The 25,147-nt window shown below is 43.0% G+C and overlaps 1 protein-coding gene across 3 annotated transcripts in view; it reads right to left on the bottom strand.

The window, feature by feature from the left end:
• The window catches only part of ZNF831 (zinc finger protein 831), a 117,676-nt gene that overhangs the window by 26,816 nt on the left and 65,713 nt on the right, over positions 1-25,147 (bottom strand). The window lies entirely within an intron of this gene.

Raw genomic sequence — 25,147 nt, 5'->3', positions numbered from 1 at the left:
GATACCTACCCCCTTGCAGCCAGACATCTTCCTATGTAGTTAAGGTACCTCCTTCTATAGTTGGAGATGATGGGGGTGAGAGGAGGAGATGATGGGGGTGAGGAGGAGGAGATGATGGGGGTGGTGAGGAGGAGGAGATGATCAGGGTAAGGAGGAAAAGGAGATGATGGGGGTGGTGAGGAGGAGATGATGGGGGTGAGGAGGAGGAGGAGATGATGGGGGTGAGGAGGAGGAGATGATGGGGGTGGTGAGGAGGAGGAGATGATCAGGGTAAGGAGGAAAAGGAGATGACGGGGGTGGTGAGGAGGAGATGATGGGGGTGGTGAGGAGGAGATGATGGTGGTGAGGAGGAGGAGGTGATGGGGTGACAGAAGGAGATGATGGGGGTGAGGAGGAGGAGGAGATGATGGGGGTGAGGAGGAGGAGGAGATGATGGGGACGAGGAAGAGATGGGGATGAGGAGGAGATGATGGGGTTGAGGAGGAGATGATGGGGATGAGGAGGAGATGATGGGGGTGAGGAGGAGGAGATGATGGGGGTGAGGAGGAGGAGGAGATGATGGGGTGACAGAAGGAGATGATGGGGGTGAGGAGGAGGAGATGATGGGGGTGAGGAGGAGATGATGGGGATGAGGAGGAGATGATGGGGATGAGGAGGAGATGATGGGGGTGAGGAGGAGATGATGGGGGTGAGGAGGAGATGATGGGGGTGAGGAGGAGATGATGGGGGTGAGAGGAGGAGGAGGAGATGGGGGTGAGGAGGAGGAGGAGATGATGATGGGGGTGAGGAGGAGATGATGGGGGTGAGGAGGAGATGATGGGGGTGAGAGGAGGAGGAGGAGATGGGGGTGAGGAGGAGGAGGAGATGATGATGGGGGTAAGGAGGAGGAGATGATGGAGGTGAGGAGGAGGAGGAGATGATGGGGGTGAGAGGAGGAGGAGATGGGGGTGAGGAGGAGGAGATGATGATGGGGGTGAGGAGGAGGAGGAGATGGGGGTGAGGAGGAGGAGATGATGGGGGTGAGGAGGAGATGATGGGGGTGAGAGGAGGAGGAGATGGGAGTGAGGAGGAGGAGATGATGATGGGGGTGAAGAGGAGGAGATGATGGGGGTGAGGAGGAGGAGGAGGAGATGATGGGGGTGAGAGGAGGAGGAGATGGGGGTGAGGAGGAGGAGATGATGGGGGTGAGGAGGAGGAGGAGATGATGGGGGTGAAGAGGAGGAGGAGATGATAGGGGTGAGGAGGAGGAGGAGATGATGGGGGTGAGGAGGAGGAGATGATGGGGTGACAGAAGGAGATGATGGGGGTGAGGAGGAGGAGGAGGAGATGGGGGTGAGGAGGAGGAGGAGGAGATGATGGGGGTGAGGAGGAGGAGATAGGGGTGAGGAGGAGGAGATGATGATGGGGGTGAGGAGGAGGAGATGATTGGGTGACAGAAGGAGATGATGGGGGTGAGGAGGAGGAGGAGGAGATGATGGGGGTGAGGAAGAGGAGATGATGGGGGTGAGGAGGAGGAGGAGATGATGGGGTGAGAGGAGGAGGAGATGGGGGTGAGGAGGAGGAAATGATGATGGAGGTGAGGAGGAGGAGATGATGGGGGTGAGAAGGAGGAGGAGATGATGGGGGTGAGAGGAGGAGGAGGAGATGGGGGTGAGGAGGAGGAGGAGGAGATGATGATGGGGGTAAGGAGGAGGAGATGATGGAGGTGAGGAGGAGGAGGAGATGATGGGGGTGAGAGGAGGAGGAGATGGGGGTGAGGAGGAGGAGATGATGATGGGGTGAGGAGGAGGAGGAGATGGGGGTGAGGAGGAGGAGATGATGGGGGTGAGGAGGAGATGATGGGGGTGAGAGGAGGAGATGATGGGGGTGAGAGGAGGAGGAGATGGGAGTGAGGAGGAGGAGATGATGATGGGGGTGAAGAGGAGGAGATGATGGGGGTGAGGAGGAGGAGGAGGAGATGATGGGGGTGAGAGGAGGAGGAGATGGGGGTGAGGAGGAGGAGATGATGATGGGGGTGGGTTTAGCGTCGGGGGTCCAATCGGGGCGGGATGGTCCTATTCAGACCTGAGAGCGGTCCGGACAGCTGCCAGAGAATCGGGCCGGCGAGGAGTCGTGGTGCGCAGGGCTCCCCCGCCTCAGGCTGTGACAGGAGTGGGATGTGGACCGGGGTGACAGAAGGCAGTGGGGCAGCCCCTGCGTCCACGGCCGCCGCTGCTTCTACCTGGTGGCCCTGGACGCAGGGGCTGCCCCATCTCCCGGTCCACATACCACTCCTGTCACAGCCTGAGGCGGGGGAGCTGTGCGCACCACGACTCCTCGCCGGCCCGATTCTCTGGCAGCTGTCCGGACCGCTCTCAGGTCTGAATAGGACCATCCCGCCCCGATTGGACCCCCGACGCTAAACCCACCCCCATCATCATCTCACCTCCTCTTTGCCCCCCATCATCACCCCTTCTCTGCCCCCATTACTTGCTGCCGCCGCTCCCGGGTCCGGCAGCCGCAGGGGGACAGCATGTAGCAGACACTGCTGGTGCGCTGCTCCCCCTGTGATCATCCTGACTCTCTCCATCTCCCCCTGCAGCATCTCCCGTCCCCCACAGAACACTGGTGAGCTGCTGCTGCGGGAAAGTAGGAGAGAGCTGCGGCGGTGACTGGTGCCGGGACACTGCTAAATGATAGCAATGTCCCGGCATCTAAAGCAAAACTTTATTTTTCCCCCGTCCAGCCGCGTACCCCCTCAACCTGCGGCAGGTAGGTTGTACCGAAGGTTGAGAAACCCTGCTCTAAGGTGCTGATTATAACTATTTAGTTTGCTTCCAGTTATAGCGCCCCCATCAAGCTTGTTGCCCAATGTACTGTAACTGTCAAGCTTACTATACCAGTTTGGGAAAATATTGGGAAAAAATGAATGAATCTGCTGCCACACAGTATTTTGGTCAGCATTTTGTAACCAAAACCAGGAGTGGATTGAAGACACAGACTATGTTCATACACTGTTGAAATTGAGTGGATGGCTGACAAATAATGGCTGTTGTTTTAGAACAATGGCTGTTATTTTAAATGGCCGCCATCCACTCAATTTCAACAGTGTTTGAACATAGCCTTCCTGTGTTTTTAATCCACTCCTGGTTTTGGTTGCAAAATACTGAGCAAAAATACTGTGCCTTAATGTATTCTAGTATTCCACAAACACTGCAAAATGTATGCAGCTGGTAAAGTTGTGCCTTTAAATGGCAATTTGCAGCAAAGTTTTATACCATTGTAATTTGTTTAACCCCTTCCCGTCATTCCCGTTCCTACTGCACATACCCAGGGCAGTAGAAATGTATATATACATTCCAGACTTCAGGGGCTTACTGATGTGTGCAGGACCGCTGCAGTGCGAGCGGTCTCGCAGGCATTAGTGTGTCTGGGGCCGGAGTTAATGAGAGGCAGCCGTGATCCCGCAGCTGCGTCTCATTAACCCCTTAAACGCTGCAATCTATATCGATCGCGGCACTTAAGGTACTTAGTGAAAGAACAAGCATATGTCACTGAGTGATCGCATGTATCGACGGGTGGGGGTAAGCCTCTTACCTCCGTCCTGTCGGTTCGGCGTTCTATGCATAGAGTCTGCTTTCAGACAGGCTCTATGCATAAATCGCTGATAACAATTATCAATGTTATGCTATGGCATAGCATAGATCAGTACATGCAAAATAAGGATAGCATGTTTTACTGTTAAAAAAAAGGTGTAAAAAAAAAGTTTTTAAAAGTATTAAAAAAACATTTTAAACCCCCAATAAAAGTTTAAAACACCCCCTTGCCCATTATAAAATTAAAAATATAAAAAAATAAACATTACATATCGTAGCATGCGGAATTGTCTGATCTATTAAAACATAACATTATTGTTCCCGCACGCTGAACGGTGTAAACGGAAAAAAAATTTTTAAACACACCAGGATTGCTGATTTTATTAAATTATGGTATATATCCGAAAAAATTTTATAAAAACCTATAAAAAATTTCTGTTACACCAATATGATATAAAAAAAAACTAGAGATCATGGCGCAAAAAATTATACTCCAACCAGCCCTGTAGGTGGAAAAATAAAAGCACTATGGCTCTTAAAAGGTGAGGAGGAACATTGATTTGACCCAGACATCCATGCATCAAAGGGCTCTGTCTTGATTAAAAAACAATACAATTCTTTAAAAATTTATGATATTTGGCTGAATGATTGTTTATACTGTAGATCATGTACTGTAGCTCCTATGGGGTTCACGGAGCAATCCCTTTAGGAATCTTTTCCATTGTGATAGGTAGTAAAAACCAACACAGAAATGTGGTCTCTACACATATCAGTCAAAAGTCAATGTCATATCATATCATATCATATCATATCATATACATAAGTCAGCAAAGTGGAAAAGTTACTCAAAGGAACGAGGTCCCCAGGACATAGTATTGCTGCAGGGGGTAACTAGAGCATTTGACTTTAGGGCCTGGCCAAATGCTATCTGAGCAGAGAGTTCACATGGGGTGTAGTGTGCATGGGTGGGTGGGGGGTTGTATTTAGTAAGAAGGTCAGTTCTCGGGTCTGTATCTACTTAGGGGCTCAGGTCTGAGGTCTGTTTTTGTTTAGGGGGGTTAGTTATTTTGATATCTGCTTGCAGTAGCGGATTATAATGTGGGTGGTTTGGGCGGCTGTCCAGGGCCCGAGGCTCCGGAGGGCCCATGCCGCGCTGCCCACCTTAGGATGTTACAGAGCAGCACATCACTTTTGGGGCCTAGTGGGCCCCTGAGTAATGTTCTGCTGTGGCGCGCTGTCCCTGGAGTCCGCCACGGCGCCGCCCCCTCTCTCCGATAGTCCGATGCCCTGCCTGGTTTGCTGAAATATGGGAACTCCCCTTCCGTCCCGGGCGGCACTTTGCTCTCTGACCCCTGCGTGCTTACGCTGTTTCAGGTGGGCGGGCCGCGGGACGCAGTTGAGAGGAAGGAGCTGGCGTCTGGCGATGCTGCATGAAGTCAGCTGAGCCTTAGCTGACGTGCAGTGCACCGCCCCCCATGCTGAAGAGGAGCAGCTATGGGGGTGCCCAGCGGCGCCCAACACCGCCCAGCTCCTGCCCTGACCATGTAATCAGCACCCCCTCTACTTCCCCTCCAGACCTCACTGGTCTCCTCTGCGCTGACGGCGGCAGCCTCCTCTCCCCCTGCGCGGATCTGCATCTCTCTCAGACAGATCCTCTAGCAGGCCAGTGATGACGTCATCGGGCCTGCTGGAGGATCCGTGCGGCAGCTGACAGTCTGGAGAGCAGAGGAGAGAAGAGAGGAAGACCGGGGCCAGGATTAGGTGAGTATATTGTTTTTTTGTTTTTTTTTTGTGTTCATGCAATGCAGGGGGGCTATGGGGATAATGCAGGGGGGGCTATGGGGGTAATGCAGGGGGGACTATGGGGGTAATGCAGGGGGACTATGGGGGTAATGCAGGGGGACTATGGGGGTAATGCAGGGTGTCCCCTATAGTGTTCCCCTGTCCCCTGTATTATCTCTGGTGTTACATAGGACTACAGGTGACATCTACTCCATTATCTGTACTCAGAGATATCACTGTGTTATCTGTGGTGTTACATAGGACTGCAGGTGACATATACTACATTATCTGTACTCAGAGATATCACTGTGTTATCTGTGCTGTTACATAGGACTGCAGGTGACTACTCCATTATCTGTACTCAGAGATATCACTGTGTTATCTGTGGCGTTACATAGGACTGCAGGTGACTACTACATTATCTGTACTCAGAGATATCGCTGTGTTATCTGTTCTGTTACATAGGACTGCAGGTGACTACTCCATTATCTGTACTCAGAGATATCACTGTGTTATCTGTGGTGTTACATAGGACTGCAGGTGACATATACTACATTATCTGTACTCAGAGATATCACTGTGTTATCTGTGGTGTTACATAGGACTGCAGGTGACTACTCCATTATCTGTACTCAGAGATATCACTGTGTTATCTGTGCTGTTACATAGGACTGCAGGTGACTACTACATTAACTGTACTCAGAGATATCACTTTTATCTGTGCTGTTACATAGGACTGCAGGTGACTACTACATTATCTGTACTCAGAGATATCACTGTGTTATCTGTGGTGTTATATAGGACTGCAGGGACATTATATGTACTCAGGGAATTAAGTTGCTGGAAATGTGCGGAGCCTAAGATGTTTGTCTGGCAGGTTCTGATGAGACAAACTGTAGCTGGAAGAAATCATCACAGTGGTCCGGGCCAGAGGAAAAGGAAAGTGACGCCTAAGATCAAAGAAGACGTCACCTGTAAGTTACATTTTTGTATTTAGTAGACAATTATTTGGTAGGGGTGCAACACTGCTCTATGTTGTAATACTCACACTTCTTCCTAGTAACCCCCCTTTCCTTCTCTACTTCATCCACCACTTAACCTGAGAGAAAAAAGGATTTTTGACAGGTACACAGGCGTCGGTTGTTGATGGACCGGGGGGGGGGGGGGGGCAGGGTACATTTAATCCGCCACTGTCTACTTGTATTGATAGGGTTAGCTCTGAGGTTTATATTTATTCAGCGGATCAGGTCAGAGGTCTTTATTTGGGTGATACATTTTTTTGTAATATATATATATATATATATATATATATATATATATATATATTATAGAGACAGGAAGCAGCTGCAGTCATCAGGTATTTGGGATGGATATAGGAAAAAAGGAAAGAGAACAGCTACAACAGGAGAACATACAACCTGAGTCACTGGATTTATAGAGGAGCCATCACCTCTCCTGACATATCTGTTATCATAAGTATAGAAAGGTAGTACTAAAGGCATTGGATCTACCTATTACCTCTCCTGCATATATCATTGATTCTGTCTACCCAGAAAAGCATATGATGACAAAACAGGCTTATCGGTAACCAATTAGCACAAAAATGGATTTAATGCTTGAAAATGTTGCTAATACTGCTAATCATACACTGAACCGGGTATGTTTGAAGAGGTAATCTATAGAGAGAGCGAACCGGATTCGAGTCCATTCGAACCCGAACGTTTGGCATTTGATTAGCTATGGCGCTGAACTTGGATAAAGCTCTAAGGTTGTCTGGAAAACATGGATACAGCCAATGACTATATCCGTGATTTCCACATAGCCTTAGGGCTTTATCCAACTTCAGCAGCCACCGCTAATCAAATGCCGAAAGCTCAGGTTCGGATGGACTCGAGCATGCTCCAGGTTTGCTCATCTCTAGTAATAAACGTAAGATTGCAGGGCACAGCGGCCAGGGAAGCAGGGAATAGCTAGATGTTTGTGTAGTTTATGTTTAGCAGTATTAGCAACATTTTCAAGCCTCATATTGATTTTTGTGCTGATTGGTTTCCACCAAAAATTTGAGATTTTTGGGGGGTGAAAAAGAAAATTGTTAATCATCCATTACATAGAAAGCAACCTGAGTGACTTATAAGACTCATGCTACATATTCCTTTACAGATGGAATTAATCCTCAGCATCAAGCCTGACACATGACCTGTTTAATGGCAGGGATTGTGTACAATAGACACCATATGTATCCCCATAGGGATTGGAAGCGTCCGGTTTAAGGGTCTATTTACAAACTGTGTTTGCCTACCTTTTACAAGATCACTGTAAACTAGAGAATCCATTTTCGGGTGAGTTGTACCATTAACATGAGTTTATACAGCCACGTATTATAATGCCTAATGCCTCCTGTTAAAAGACATTTACACGCTTTAGTAACAGGAAAAATACTGGTAGCAGGACCACATAGTAGACACTATAATCTTTAGACTACACAGTGAGTGGGAGTTCGGTGCGATTTGCTGGGAAATTTGTCTCGTAATTTGACTTCAATTTAAATTTCAAGCAACGTGGGAATGACTAACATTTTCTACATGTTTCTTTATAGTCTTCATACCACACACTGTACAGTAATTTAAAGCGAATGTATCATCAGATACATTCGTTTTAAATTTTCCAAGCTAGAACAGCGTTTAGAACAGCCCAGTTTCTGTTGCTGTTCTATTCCCAGGGACCGGCTGGGGGTGAAGCACTGGAGGCGGGTCAGCACTGGAGGCGGGTTAGTACTGGAGGTGGGTCAGCTAAGCAGTAGGAATATGGTTGTTGATAAACTTTTTAACTGGTTCCAGTGGAAACCTGCAACACTGTACAGAGACCAGTATAAGATAAGGTACAACATTCTGTGTTCCTATGACAGCTAAGGAGCTTACACTATATGCCAAATAACCTTATTATAAAATTTCTATACTGTAAGCTCGCCTGCAAGTGGCGGTTGCAGGTAACCCAAAATTAAATGGACATTGTCACTTTCAAAAGAAATATATATTTTGACAAGTCCAAGAGACATACAATGAAAAGTTTAACATCATCCAAAAATAGTGCAAATTCTTCAGTATTTAGTAACCAAGTACATAACTGCAATGTTTTGACCCAGCAGGGCCTTTTAAAAGCAGGACCTGCTGGGTTGAAATGTTGCCATTAACCCTTAGGGGACACCGCCAGTTTTCATTTTTGCGCTTTTCCTGTATACTGTGTATACAGTATAAGGCCAAAGCCTGTGCATTTTTCCACCTAGAGACCCAGATGAGCCCTTATTTTTAGCGCCACTAATTGTGCTTTGCAATGGCAGATGTAATTTTTCCTAAAATATGTTGTGAAACCAGAACATTTTTTTATTTGGGGGAGGGGGTGTTGTTTTTACGCCGTTCACCCTAGGGTAAAACTGACTTGTTATACATGTTCCTCATGTTAGTACGATTAAAACGATATGTAACTTGTATAACTTTTATTTTATTTGGTGGCTTTTAAAAAATTAAAACCTATTTAAAAAAACATACAGTATTTCCCTGCGTATAAGACTGCTTTTTAACCTAGTAAAATCTTCTCAAAAGTCAGGGGTCGTCCTTTACGCCAGGTTTCGTCTTATAGAGCGAGTACTGAAAAACTTTAGACTGGAGAATCTGAGTTTGCCGCATATGGTGGTGGTGGTGGTGTTGGTGGTGGTGGTGGGGGCTCAAAAATGGCCACATCCCAGACGTATGTGGCGACTGTATCGATGGCAGAGCAAGCTGTAGGTGTCGGAGATATGGAAAATAGATAAAGAAGAGTGGTGCTGTGCCCAGAAAAACACACCTCTTCTATCCATCTGGCCCGCCCTTGTATCCTACCGGTATTACTGTACCTCCTTCTCTGCCTCTCAGATCTCACTGCTGTCTGATGTTTTTTATTAGATTTTATTTGGTGTGCGTGGGAAGGGGGATAGTCTTATACAGTGAGTATATCCTAAACTCTATATTTTAACTGGAAAAGTTGGGGGTCGTCTTATACACCGGAAAATATGGGTATGTTCCTTGAAATCGCTCTATTCCCATGCCTATAGCACTTTTATCCTTTGCTCTATGGGGCTGTGTGAGGTGTCAGTTTTTGCACCATGATCTGTACTTTCTATCGGTACCTTGATTGCGCATATGTGATTTTTTGATCGCTTTTTATTACAATTTTTCAAGATTTGATGTGACCAAAAATGCACAATTTTGCACTTTGGAATTTTTATGCGCTTACGCCATTTACCGTGCGGAATCGGGAATGTGATAATTTATTGGTTCAGGCGATTATGCACGCAGTGATACCACGCGTTTATTTATTAATTTTTTTTTTTTTTTTATTATATATATTTTTTTTAGATACACCATTATGGCACAGACCCTGGCCCGGAGCAGATGCGGGGATCGCCCCTCCGCGATCCCGTCGTGGGAGGTGATCCCACCACTAGACCACCAGGGAAGGGTGACAGCAAGCATTTAGATGCAGCTGTCAACTTTGAAAGCTGCATCTAAATACCTAATTAGCAGGCACGGCGATCAGACCGTGCCCGCTAATAGCCGCGGTCCCGGGCTGCATATAGCCTAGTTCAGTAATGTCCTGATGCAGCTAGGGGTTAAAGGTGTTGTCCAGGATTTTTCAATAAAACAGCATTGCATTGACTTCTGTGGAAGCTGTATGTTCTATATATGTTTTCATTTATTATTTAGAGCACTTACTGTCACATGATCACTCTGCCTGTGTTTTCTTTACTTCCTGTGATTTCACGTTCCCTTTCTGTTTCCTGTTCCTGCCAGTGAGGGAACAGTGAGTCATCAGGTGGTTGGGGTTACGCATCCACATTGATTTAGACCAACCCTGTGGGAGGAGCTAACATCTGAGCCCAGTGAAAACTGCAACAGTAAGGGCAGCATGACATGAAGGAGAGCAGGAGCTGATGGCTGTGTTGTGGGGAGCACATAGGTTAGCCATGTAGTGGGTGGCACAGAGGTTAGCCTTGTTGCTTAGTAGTGTTGGAGTCCTGGGATAAAATGCCACCAAGGATATGCCCCCCAATGTTTGTTTGGATTTTAACCCCTTAACGACAGCGGCATAAATATATGTCATGGCGCTTCAACCCAGACTCAGAGAGGGGTCATGCCATGCCCCTGCTTTAACCATGCCGGGGACTGTGGCTATTAGCCTGCACAGCCGATTGACCGTGCAGGCTAATTAACCATTTAAATGCTGCTGTCAAAACTGACAGTGACATTTAAATGGCTTAAACACTCCATGTATGGTGGTCTAGTGATGGAATTCCCTCCCCCCACCATGCAGTCGCAGAGGGGTGATCCCTGCTTTTTGGTAAGGCTCATTGATCCCAGCTCGGCAATTGTTTACTATAGGCTGCAGCAGCCTATTTGAAGCGAGCACTGATTTCATAGATCAATGCAGTACATATGTACTGCATTGATCTCTATGAGAGATCAGTGCAGTCATCATAGAAGTCCCCCCTGTAAAAAAAAAAAAATCATTAATAAAAAAAATCCCATCCCATAATAAAAGTTTTAATCACCCCCTTTTAATATTTTATAAAATAAATTAAGAAATTAAAAAATATAAATTTTATATAGCCCAATGCAGAATCTCCTGAATAGAGATGAGCAAGCTGGGTTCGGTTTCGAGTCCATCCGAACCTGAACATTTGGCATTTGATTAGCGGTGGCTGCTGAACTTGGATAAAGCCCTAAGGCTATGTGGAAAACATGGATATAGTCATTGGCTGTATCCATGTTTTCCAGACAACCTTAGAGCTTTATCCACGTATAGCATCCACTGCTAATCAAATGCCGAACGATCGGGTTCGGATGGACTCGAACCCGAACCCAGTTCACTCATCTCTACTCCTGAACTATTGAATTATGCAATTCCCAATCTTGCACGGTAAACGGTGTAAGTGCAAAAAAAGCCAAAAAGCAAAATTGCTGATCTTTGGTCACGTCAAATCTTGAAAAATTGTAATAAAAAGTGATCAAAAAGTCACATATTCACAAGAAAGCTACCTATAGAAAGCATAGTTCATGGCACAAAAAGACACCTCAAATAGACCCCATAGACCAAAACATAAAAGCAATATAAGGATGGTAATCGAGCAATTTAAAAAAAAAATTAGCTTTTTTTTTTTAGAAAAAGATTTACATTTTTTTTAAAAACAGTCAAATAAAATAAACGTTATATAAGTTACTCATCGCTGTAATTGAATTGATGAACATAGATAACATGCCAGCCACATCCCACAAGTACAATTGGTTTAGCAAAAAAAGTGCTCATGTGGGTCTATAGGTGAAAAAAATGGCCTTTTAAAACACAAAGAGGATAAAGCAAAAGGTACAAAAATGAAAACTGTCGCCGTCATTAAGGGGTTTAAGTACTTGGCTACTAAATAAACCACCTGAACATTTGCACTAGTATTCCATGCTGCTGGACTTTCCTTTTGTGACCTTTACCTGGGATTATTGGCCTTCTGTCCTGGATCCTCCCTCTACTACTACTGCCTTACAGACGCCTGTATTTGAAGTCCTAGAGACATGTTAAAAGTTTCAAAAAAGCTTCACTCTTTGGCATACTGAGTTTTCCACCTCACTGTAGAAGATGGTCTTTATTGTAAGGGTCATATAAGACGACCCGAAGCATCAGGTACGCGAACACCAATCTGCCTGATCTGCACTCGCTTACAGAATATTATATGGCTCAACTATTGTGTGTCAAGGGCTGCATGGACATCGTTAACGATGTCTGTGCAGCCCTTGCTTTTTCTATAAGAAATAATAAAGTTTAACTTACCTCTCCATGGTCCCCTGTGTCCCCCTCCCTGAGCAGAGGCGTCTTTGAAGCTCACGGGGCCAATGACGGCTGAGACGGGTGTAGAAGCTTTAGCGACAGCTCCAGTCAGCGGGAAACAAGCAGGGGGGCACCATGGAAATGTAAGTTCAACTTTATTATTTTCTATAAAAAGCAAAGGCAGAACGGAGTGGTGAGCTGTTGGCGACCAATGATTTATTTAACATGCTGAAAGACAATGATTAGCTGATGATTAGCTACTTGGCTGATCTTTGTCTTTATTACGTGGGGCGATATCTGCCCAAATCATCCTGATTGGGCAGATAATCACCACATGTAATAGGAACCCAAGTCTATGAAAACTGTATCCTGCTGCAAGATGGAGATCACAGCAAGCAAGGAGTGAAGCACACCCTCAACCAGATCTGCTGTTGCTGCTGTCTCTATGGGATCAGGATATACTGCAGTTGTACACCTAAAATTCAGCAGCCCGTCAGGTAATTTGACGACCAGGTGATCTCATTAGGTTTCATTTGGAAAACTGCACTGATGAAACTCTCTCTGCAAAGTCAGAGGCATCATAGGAAATGTAGTCATTAGAAAATCATTTCAGTGGGCAAATACAAATCAATATGAAAACCCATCGTTGCCTCATCAGCTAAAACAGGTAAGCACAAGACATACACAAGAGTATTCTGGAATGATAGCCTATGCTGCACTACATAAGCTAAAAAAAGTGCCTTTTAAATCACAGTAACAGTTTACTTTGTAATTTCTCGTGCCTTTTGAATAAATGTATACTCAATTTAGCAACAACTGCAGCACATATGTTTCCCAGACAATAAGCAGACCCTATACTTGAAATGCATAGGAATGAAATCTTCAGAGAATAAGCCTTGAACAATTCCCAGTGGGATCGCAAAAGGGATGATAAAAATCTTCAAATATTCCACTTGCATTGTAAAATCCTTAATGTGACTCTCCATGGTCTTGCTATACCATTTGCAAGTCAGTTTATACTTGTGACAAGCATTTATTAGACTGGCTATAAAAAAAAAAAAAAAACAGGAAGCAGTATACGGTGGCCACTACTGACTAACACAAAACTGTGAGAGTTTATAGGGCACTAGAATAATACTTAAAAGTGAAAGGGGTCGGCCACCTTTTTTACGCTTTTTGTCAGCAATGGTTATAATAGGGCACGGACGCTTATAAGGTGCCTTCATTGTAGGCTCATTTTTTATTATGCTGCTCTGCCCACTGCGGATGCCCCATCTTGATGTCTTAGCCTGACACCTGCTTCTTCCATACATGATGTCCTATGGAGGAATATATGACATACATGTCACTCCACTGCGCCAGCACTACCTGGTTTAATGCTATGGAGGAGGCAAGGGTGGTGTCATGTATGAAGCCATGTATACATGGAGGAGCCCTCCGGTTATTGAAGGCATCAGTCGTGGCTCAGCTTTGATCTACTAATCAAAAGTATAAATCCATGAGTAATAGGTGCTTTCAATATGGAGAGAGGCAATAAGTGCAAGACCAGAACTGTAATATCAGATAAACAAAACCACCTGGCAAGAGGAAAAGCAAAGTGTCTATTTAACCACAAAAAATATTTTCCATATTAAGCACATACAGATTATAAAATGTGCCAAAGGAGGTTGTGCATGAAAACCTCACGTACAAATAATCATATCACCGACTTTGTTACACGGTATATTCACAGTGTTATATGATCTGTTATAAACACAGGAATTATACAAAAAAAGGTCCCCCCATAACAAACACACACTACCTTGCAGGAATGGGGTCTAATACCCACCCACAATATATCAGAACCAGTTAAACCTCACTCTGGAAGTCTGAGGGCTCCCACATCAGCCTGGAAAGGTGTCACCACCTAAGGTATTTCCGGCTGGTCTAGAAAAGTGACCTCTTCCAGTTTCACTTTACACCAGTTTGATAAATCTCCACCATAATTTACTATTAAGCCAGTCAATCAGTGTGACTGGACCACTGAGCAGGAGTACAGGCCATATTCCCCACAATTTGGGAAGGCTATGATACTATTTGGGTGAGATGAAGGGAAGGTAAACCCATAGGTGGCATGGTGCATAATACAAAATTGAGTTTCCCTCCATTGCTCAGATATGACTGCAGTTTGACCTGTGTTCCACCCTTTCAAAATCTGAACAGGTAAATCCGTTAGCGACCACTTCTCCTCCCAGTACTTAAACATAGATGAGGTCGACCCTTAGGTGACTGCATCGCGTAATGTCATATATAAGGAAGACAATGTTTACATAGGTGTTGACTGTAATGAAGGTAGTGATAGAGCTGGATAACAGCTCCAACCTAAGGTTTCTAAGGCGAGCCATAAGGAAGCTGCAAATCTTAGAAAATAAAAAAGAAGTATGCCAAACTAGAAACGGAGCACACCAAAAGTACAATATAAATAACAATCTTTGTTCCATGTGCCATAAGGTAACTGTGCATTTGATTATAAGCCAATAAGTGCCCTGGAACAAACCCATATTTGGATCGCAGTTCAAGAAAGGTAAAGTATCGCTCCTTAGAGAGGTTCATTAGATCCAAAGCTTTTGATACGCCTCTTTCCATTTACCAAAGAGGGGGTTTTGCCTCCCCTGGGGAAATTCTGGGTGATGCCAGATATCAAGGTACTTACACATCTGTTAGGGTAGACCCGGTAGTTTCCGACCCGCCTGCGAGGCTTTAATGGAATTTTTAAAAAGTTTTGATTGTTTAGGGGTCTGAGTTTTAGGTAACTTATACCCCACCACCACCACCACCACACACACATACACATATGGTACTGTGTCTGCACCAAAATTCTGTCCAAAAACTGTTGCACAGGACTTTTCTTCACAGATGCCTTCCCCTGGATCAACAGGGTAGGGTTTCTGTAGGTTGAACCAGATAAACTCTTGTCTTCGTTCAACCCTATTAACTCGGTTACTATGTAACATTTATTATGCATTCTAGATATTTTTTGATGGGTCAGGAAAAGGGTGCTTGGCTCCGGTGACAAGAGGATGTGACTTTATGGCATCCTAACCTGCTGAGCATAACAGAGCATAATAAGACACATTGTAAACGCCCCCCCCCCTCAAACGTCCCGTAGGGACGATCCACACATCCTTTACCGGCCGGGGTGAGCGCCATAATAGCGCTGATCCCGGCTCGGCACTCGATTGCTTCCGGCTGCAGCAGCCAGAAGCAATCCAGTGCCTATCTCATTGATCTATGCTGTATAGCTATACAGCATAGATCTCAATGAGAGATCAGTATACTTATACTAGAATTCCCCCAGGGGGGCTTCTAGTATAAGTGTAAAAAAAAACAACCCTCCTCTAATAATAGTTTGAATCACCCCCCCTTTTCCCATGGTATAAATAAAAATAAACATGTTTGCTATCGCCGCGTGCGTAATCGCCCAAAACATTAATTAATCACATTCCTGATCTCACATGGTAAACGGCGTAAGCGCAAAAAAAATCCCAAAGTGCAAAATTGCGCATTTTTGGTCGCATCAAATCCAGAAAAATTGTAATAAAAAGCGATCAAAAAGTCGCATATGCGCAATCAAGGTACCGATAGAAAGAACACATCATGGCACACAAAATGACACCTCACACAGCCCCATAGACCAAAGGATAAAAGTGATGGAGAGATTTTAAGGTACATATATTTGTTAACATTGGTTTGAACACATCAATGGTTTGAAGACATCAGATAAAATAAAAGTTATACATGTTACATATAGTTGTAATCGTAAGAACTTGAGGAACAAGTCAGTTTTACTACAGGGCGAAAAAAAAAACAAATAAAAGAAATGCGTTTTTTGTTTTTTTTCAATTTCACCACACATTGAATTTTTTTCTGGTTTCGCAGTGTACTTTATGAAAAAATTCAGCCTGTCATTGCAAAGTAAAATATGTGGGTTTTTAGGCGAAAAAATGCAACTGCTATGGCCTTTTAAGCACAAGGAGGAAAAAACAAAAACGCAAAAATTTAAATTGGCCCGGTCCTCTAAGGATTAAAGGAGAAGTCTGGCAAAATTTTTTATAAAAGTATTGTATTGTCCCCCAAAAGTTATACAAACCACCAATATACACTTATTACAGGAAATACTTATAAAGGGCTTTTTTTCCTGCACTTACTACTACATCAAGGCTTCACTTCCTGGATATCATAGTGATGTCACTTCCTGGATAACATGATGATGTCACTTCCTGGATAAAATGGTGGTCATGACCTGACTCCCAGAGCTGTGCGGGCTGTGGCTGCTGGAGAGGACACTGAGGAGAGGATGATGGCAGGGGACACTGAGGGACACAGGGCACTGGTGGGACACTGAGCATCCACCTGCCATCATCCTGTCCAGCAGCCACAGCCCGCACAGCTCTGGGAGTGAAGCCTTGATGCAGTAGTAAGTGCAGGGAAAAAAAACTTTATGTGCATTTCCCGTAATAAGTGTATATTGGTAATTTGTATACCTTTACTTTTTTTTTTTTTTTGGGGGGGGGGGGGGTAATACAAAACATTAATAAAAACTTTTGCTGGACTTCTCTAACACCACCCTCGGGGCGCCAAACTGCCCCCCCCCCCCTAAAGAATATCAGTGGATCTTGACCTTACTGGACACAGGATTACACTACAAACTGCATGGCGCCGAGGATTAAGGCAAGAGACATAACTTCATCCTCAGCACCCCATGCACAATAGGGAGCTATCAGCAAGTTAGTTTAATTTAACGGGCTGATTGTTCCCCTTTAAGAGATAATATATATTAATTTATAAATTTTTTGTGTACGTGCAAAAAAATCAATGCTGTTGTATGAAGGGTTATTTCCATAGGTCTGGTATGAATATCACATCTCACCCCAGTGCTTGACTCTCAGCTTAGACTGCTAAGAACTGCCCTATAATGCCCGCCATGCTGCTACTGATTCTGAAGTTGTGTATAAAGACAGAGAAGAGTAGGACTCCCTCTTATTCTTCGGCTGTCCTGGTATGATTAGAATTGTAGTTTTGCAATAGCTGTGGGGCCGGAGGTTCCCCATCCCTGATGTGCTTCAGCCTCCATTTCCAGAGATTTTGAAAAAAAAAAAAAAGAGACAATGAATATGAAGATGAACCATTGCAGCCTGACAGTGTACAAAACGTAAAAGTGCTCACAGAGGGGCACAAAAATGTTAGGTCATAAGGTTAGCCTTGATACCTTGGAATTTTCGCACGTAAAAGTGATTTATCAGAGTGGGACATTAAAAACTGAAGGCTACAGAAAACCCACTGCGCCAAACACAATATTACATTTTAAGAGCTATCATCCAAAAGAATTGGCCATCCCATATGGACAATCTGTTAGAACTTGCATTGAAATTGGACAAAACCCTCCCCAAAATGTCACTTTTTATTGTAGACTTATGACTTATGTATGTCTTAGGTAAAAGCTTGTTGGCACCTAACTTCAATGCATTATGTCCATTTTTAACCCCTTAGTAAAAAAACAAATTTTAGCTTTGAAAAGGATTTAAAAAAAATTCCTTCTGTCATAACTTTTTTATTTTTACTCATGTGTGGCTGAAAGATGCCTCTTGTATTTTATGGGGACATTTTTTATAGGAACCATTTTGGGTACAAATATTATATAATTTTTCGTGTTATTTTTTTCTGAGGAAAACCCCAGCAAGAACACAGGTTTTTTTTGCACACCTTGTTATCTGTAGTAAAAAAAAACAACATTTTGGGCATCTGTTTATTCTTTTTAAACCATTATTTCTGCCAAAAAAGTGTTTTTGCACACGGCATAAATTCTTTTCACGGCATATATCAAGTCGCTTGCACTTTTTTGATCAGCTTATGCCAGCTGCACCACTTTTTAAATTTTTGCAACTGGGGGTGGGGGGCGTTATTTGTGTCGTTTGTTAACCTTTTTTTTAGCAAAAATTGTTTTTTATTGCAGCACATGAAAAGAGTGTTATCTGGGGGAAAGCCCTGCACTAATGATGCAGAGCCCACTTTGACTTTATTCTTTGGGTCAGTACAAATGTATTGATACCAAATACAGTGGTTTGCAATAAGTTAGAATATCAACTTATCAGTATTTCAATTCAAAAGTGACCTCATATATTCTATAGAGCAGTGCTTCTCAATTCCAGTCCTCAGGCCTCACCAACAGGTCATGTTTTGAGGCTATCCCATACAAAAGGACACCTTTGAGAATACCTGAGTATAATTAAATCACCTGTGAAATACTAAGGAAATCCTCAAAACATGACCTGTTGGTGAGGCCTGAGGACTGGAATTGAGAAGCACTGCTATAGAGTCATTACATACAGAGTGAACTTTTTCAAGCGTTTATTTCTGTTGAAGTTGATGATTATGGATTACAGCCAAGAAAAACCCAAAAGTCAATATTTCAGAAAATTAGAATAATTAACCCAAAACACCTGCAGTGGCTTCCTAAGTGTTATAAAAGGTCCCTTAGTCTGGTTCAGTATGCAACACAATCATGGGGAAGACTGCTGACTTGACAGATGTTCAGAAGGCAGTCATTCACACACTCCACAAGTAGAGATGAGCGAACCAGCCGTATTTCTGGTTCGTATGAATCAGAAATCTCGGCGGCTGACTCCCACTGCCTGCTCCCACTGTGCAGCGGGTGGATACATCGTAAGGAACGCCTGGAAAACTGGGATACAGCCAATGCCAATGACTGTATCCCAGTTTTCCAGGCGTTCCTTATGATGTATCCACCAGCTGCACAGAGGGAGCAGGCAGCGGGAGTCAGCCGCCGAGATTTCTGATTCATACGAACCAGAAATCCAGCTGGTTCGCTCATCTCTATCCACAAGGAGGGTAAACCGCAAAAGTTCATTGCTAAAGAAGCTGGCTGTTCTCAGAGTGCTGTATCAAAGCATATTAATGGAAAGTTGAGTGGAAGGAAAAAGTGTGGTAGAAAAAGGTGCACAAGTAACCGGGAGAACCGCAGTTTTAACAGGATTGTAACGAAAATGGCATTCAAAAATTTGGGAGAAATTCACAAAGAGTGAACTGCTGCTGGAGTCAGTGCTCCAAAAGCCACCACATACAGGTGTCTGCAGGACATGGGCTACAAGTGTTGCATTCCATGTTTCAAGCCACTTCTGACCAATAAACACCACCAGACGCGTCTTATCTTGGCCAAGGAAAAGAAGAACTGGACTGTTGATCAGTGGTCCAAGGTGCTGTTTTCAGATGAAAGTAAATTTTGCATTTCATTTGGAAATCAAGGTCCCAGAGTCTGGAGGAAGAGTGGAGAGGCACACAATCCAAGCTGCTTGACGTCTAGTGTTAAGTTTCCACAATCAGTGATGGCTTGGGGAGCCATGTCATCCGCTGGTGTAGGTTCACTGTGTTTCATCAACACCAAAGTCAACGCTGCTGTTTACCAGGAAATTTTAGAGCACTTCATGCTTCCCTGTGCTGAAAAGATTTTTGGAAATGGAATTTTTATCTTCCAGCAGGATTTGGCACCTGTCCACACTGTCAAAAGTACCAATGCCATCAGCTGATCGCCTCCATGCCATGCCACATTGATGCCGTCATTCATGCAAAAGGTGCACCGACCAAGTATTGGGGGCATTTACTGTACAGACTTTTCATTTGGTTGACATTTCTGTGTTAAAAACATTTTTTTTCAGTTGGTTTTATATAATATTCTAATTTTCTGAAATACTGACTTTTGGGGTTTTCTTGGCTTGTAATCCATAATAATTACCTTTAACAGAAATAAACGCTTGAAAAATTTCACTCTGTATGTAATGACTCTATAGAATATATGAGGTAACTTTTTGAATTGAATTACTGAAAAAAAAAATTTTTTGTTGATATTCTAATTTATTGCAAACCACTGTATGTATAGTTCTTTTTATTTTTTAGTGTTTTTTTCTGTATTTTTATAGAAATATTTCTCTGTCACTGCATTCTAAGAGCCATAACTTTTTCCCCCATTAACTTAGCTATATGATGGTTACTTTTTTTGAGGGATGAATTATAGTTTGTTTATTTATTTATTTTTAGGGGGGGGGGACGACATTTTTTTACATTAAAAAAGCGGTTTTATTTAAAAAACAATTATTGCAGTTTTTCTTTTTACACCTTTTGTAATGTACACAAAAACGTAGCTGACCTTTTTTGTGTACATTAAAAAATGTACACAAATGCATCAGTTTTTCCATGTTTTTTTTGCAAAAGTGGATAAAAAAAATGGTTTGCAAAAATGTAGCATGAACCCAGCCTAACAGATGTTTTGTCAAGCACTTTTCAATCTCTATTAAAAAAAGAAACAAACTAAACTGGGCCATTTAAGTTCTGCCCCAGTACTGCCCAGGAATGCCCCCCAAAACTCTTAGTAAATAGGGCACATGCTGCTGTCAGCAGGGCCACATCTGCCTTGAGGTGAGATAAAGATCAGAATAAGGCTCTTTTTTGCAATTTTTGCAATCCGTTTTTTTCATTCGTTCAAAAAATGGATGAAAAAACGAATGGAAAATGGATGCATTTGCGTGCATCCTTTTTGATCTGTTTTTCCAATGAACATCAACATGCTGCTCTTCTTGGTGTGGTTATACCCCTTTAGTGTAAATTGCCAATACATGTTAATATTCTGTGAGTTATACTTTGATTTTTCAACGCCTTTTCTATGTTATTATTGCTTGATGACATTGATTTCTATTGTTATTGTACATTCTTGCCTTCATGTCTTTTCTTGTTTTCATCTTTTGAAAAACTAAAGTGCCTAAAATGTTCGTCTAACAAGTCATAGCTAAATGTAGTTATCATGATAGCCTGGACCGAACGTAGAAAAAAAGGAGAAAGTAAAAGACATCATTTGTGAGTCACTTTATGTAACTGCACTGTAATCACAATGTTGTCTTTATATGGGGGGTAATGTTGGACTCAGTACAGTGGTTCTTATTTAGTAGCAGCACTGGTATTTTTCAATCATTAGGAAGTGGTAACATGGTCAATATGTGACGGTATTATATGTCCCTTGTATAGTGGTAATATTGGTAATAATATTTAGTATCTATGGGTGGTAATATGTGGTCATTGTGTTGCGGTATTACTTGACATTTAGCAGTATCATAGTAGTATGTACGGTGATAATATTTGTTCCTTGTATAGTGATATTATTTGGTAACTGTACGACTGTTATATAGAGGTATATGAGTAGTTGTGCTGATACTGTTATATACTAAAAATAATTCCCAGAATGCCCCCACTAAACAAACACAATTCTTAGAAAACTTGGATTCCCATCTAAGTAACCTTTCTAATTTTCAATCTAAGGAGTAAAACAATACTTTATCCTGTTAAGTAAAATAGCAGTCGGGGAAGGAGGGGGTTGAAAGTGGAGATAAGACTTAACAGCTCTCACAGTTTTCTATGTCTTAAGCAGAAACAGCATTCTCAAAAGTGAGAGAAGGAGACATGTATAGAATATATTGTTAGTCTCCAGGAGGGAAGATGATTCAACATATACTTTAACTAACCAGATAACCCCTTTAGGCATTGCCCAGGAGAATACAAGAAAAGTAGCCCATAAATTTCTGAGGCCTTCTCCTTCTATTTGACTATTTTGCACAAAACTGAGCCAAAGATATATTGGTTCTTTCAAGATTGGACAAGCAAGTTTAGTGGCTTTTCATCTTCAAAAATGATGAGGATCTATCCAATGCTCCATGTGTCACTACTAAAACATGTTCGTCTGAATTCATTTCCCAAGCACTTCATTCCTCCCTTTAATTCTTTTCAAGTTGATGGACATGAATAATATACCACTGAAAAGATCATGGACTCAAGGACAGTCAGGAATGGGTTGCCGTCTCTAATATAATGAGAGAGGATAAGTCGTGGGAACCAGTAAACAATATCAATAATTAAGGACTGTCACCAAAGATATCCAACTCAACCATCATCCAGAAGCTGCTGTTGAAAGGCAGGAATAATGTTAAGAATATGCTGGATTTCTCAGAATTGGCCAGTAGTGGCAGTAGTTTCATGGTGAAGAAATTGTTTTACTTTTATTCACCAGAGGCTGAATATTTTTCTCATAAAGTCCTATTACGCAAAATATGTATTGGCACGATGTCGGCTGATCATTGCCTTTCAGCATGTTCTATAATTCCAACAACAATAGGGACGGTCTGCTGCCTATCGTCCTGTGTAATAGCAGCGGCAGCAGTAGACCAGCGCTCTCTTATATGGGCCACCCAGACAATCTATAGATCATCCAGGTAGCCCCATGCTCCATCCAATTGTCTGTGCTATTACACGCACAGACATTGGGAAGGAGCAGGGGGCTACCTGGATGGAACAAGGAGAAAGCAAGCGCTGACTTTACAGGTCAGTGCTCGCTTCACTCCTCATTTTGCTGCACAATGAGCTCTATAGACTTATAATAAATCTTAGGACCCTATTCCACTGGACGATAATCGCTCAGATTATCGTTAAATCGTTCGAATCTAAACGATAATTGTTCGGTTGAAATGCGCTTAACGATTAACGACCGAACGAGAAATCGTTGATCGCTTTGTAAGAGCTGGACCTATTTTTATCGTTGCTCGTTCGCAAAACGTTCGCAAATTGTTCGCATTGAATAAGATGTCGTTCGGTCGTTCGCAGTAGATACGAACGCAATAGCAAAGAAAAAACGATCGCAAATACGATCATAAGTAACGATTATCGTTCCATGGAAATGAGTGAACGTTTTCAGGTCTTTCGCAATAGCGGTCATTTGAGATCGTTAATCGTTAACGATTATGCGAACGATAATCGTCCGGTGGAATAGGGCCCTTAGTGAACCACATAACCAAACACTTCTCCTGACTCATTTTAGAAAACCTTATTTTTAGCCTCTCTTTGCTTTTTCTTATGACACTGTAACTCCTAGATGACCCTGGGCGTACCGGTCCAGACTGCATTTAAGGGGTTGTCCAGCGGAAAATTTTTTCTTTAAAATCAACTGTGTCAGAAAGTTATATAGATTTGTAATTTACTTCTATTTAAAAATCTCAAGTTTTCCCATACTTATCAGCTGCTATATGCCCTGCAGCAAGTGTTTTTTGTTTACATTCAGAAACAGTGCTCTCTGCTGACATCTCTAGCCGGACAGGAACTGTCCAGATCAGGAGAGGTTTTCTATGAGGATTCCCACAGAAAGCCAGTCCTACTCTGCAGAGTTCCTGTCTCGGACAGAGATGTCAGCAGAGAGCACTGTTTCTGAATGTAAATAAAACAACATTTCCTGCAGGATATATAGTAGCTTATAAGTATGGGAAAACGTGAGCTTTTTAAACAGATTGCCGTTCAGGATTCAGGATTGCTGAAAATTGGTGCAGTCATTTAGGTCGTTTTGGGCTGGGTCATGAAGGCGTTAAGCAAGGTGTTGTTTCTAAAGGTTGTTTCTACTTTTTTAAGTCCTTCAAGCTATTTTTTCGAGAACATTCCACCTCGTTCTTTCCTCTGCCCTTCCTATTTCTTACTTCAGGCCATTATTGGGTTCCAGCAGTGTTTCACCAGACCTGATGATCATTTCATGTATAAAGATGTCTTCTTAATCTTCCCAGACAGCAGATGTCTGGGAAGAGAACTGGCCTATCATTTTGTTTTTGGGGAGATAAGCCTCTCCCACAGATGTCTTCACCCTCCACACTGGGGGTAAATGTATGCTTAGCTAAAGCAGAGAATACATTTATTTTGGGAAGATCAGTAGAGAGTATTTGGCCAACAGCTGTGAGTATGGCCAGCTTAAAGGGGTAGTGCGGTGTTTAACATTTATTCACTAAATAACACACGTTACAAACTTTGTAATGTGTGTTATTTAAGTGAATGGCCCCCTTCCTCTCCCAGAGATGACGTCGTCAACCCAAGATGGCGTCCGGGGTCAGTGAGTAATGCACCACACTTCGGGGTGGGGAGTACATGGGGAAGGGGGCCTTTCACCTTAATAACACACATTACAAAGTTGTATAACTTTGTAATGTGTGTTATTTAGAAATGTGTTATTTGAGAAATGTGATTAATTATCTAAAATCCTACTATCTAGCTGTTTTTCTTACATGAATTTTCATTCTCATATGAAAGTCTCCTGTATGCGTTCACACATACAGGATCTGCAGCAGATTACCCAGATGGCCCAGATTACATTCAAAGCAAATCTGCAACTTCAAATCTGCTGCAGATCCTGTACGTGTGAACGCACCCTTAAAGAGTTAAGATGGCCATACATTTCAATAACTGTCCTATGAAAGCTGGTTATTTCTCCTGACCACCCCATACATGTTAACATGCAGCACAGCTGAAGATTCATGTTTTCTCTATGGGGAGGGGTAATCTTTAAGAACCTTTTCTAAAACAATAGGGTTGGGTAGTAAAAAATCCAACATGTCTGATCCTTCTTTCCTTTTGAAAAACTTGACATGTCAAAAGTTTTTATTGGTTTTACCAATCATGAAAACGAACAGGAAGAGAAGCCATCAGCCAGGCATTTCTCTCCCTACTTTGTGTCTATGAGACAAGGAGAGTCCCATCAAATTACATTACAAATACAGAGCTGGGAGGGAATAGGCTAAGTTATCATAATCAGTTGGGGTTTGAACACTCATGACATATCAAAAGTTTTTTGAAATGACAGTGCCCATTTAAGGAGACTTTTTTAAAAGCAGGGCCTCAATGACATATGCCCCAAAGCTTACATGACATGCTTGATTTGAATCCGAGGAGAAGGATGCTTAACATAAAACCAAAGATCTGTTTACGAAAAGGATAATGTTTTCTAACCTATGTTTTTCCGCATAACAAGAGCGTGACATATCGGCACATGTTCCTTCTTAAGACAAAAGATTCAACGCTAACAGCTGTCCCCC

Source organism: Dendropsophus ebraccatus, chromosome 14 (assembly GCF_027789765.1).
Source record: "Dendropsophus ebraccatus isolate aDenEbr1 chromosome 14, aDenEbr1.pat, whole genome shotgun sequence".
Lineage (NCBI taxonomy): Eukaryota > Metazoa > Chordata > Amphibia > Anura > Hylidae > Dendropsophus > Dendropsophus ebraccatus.
Note: the sequence above shows the minus strand (reverse complement) of the source record. Positions and strands in the feature narration are given on the sequence as shown.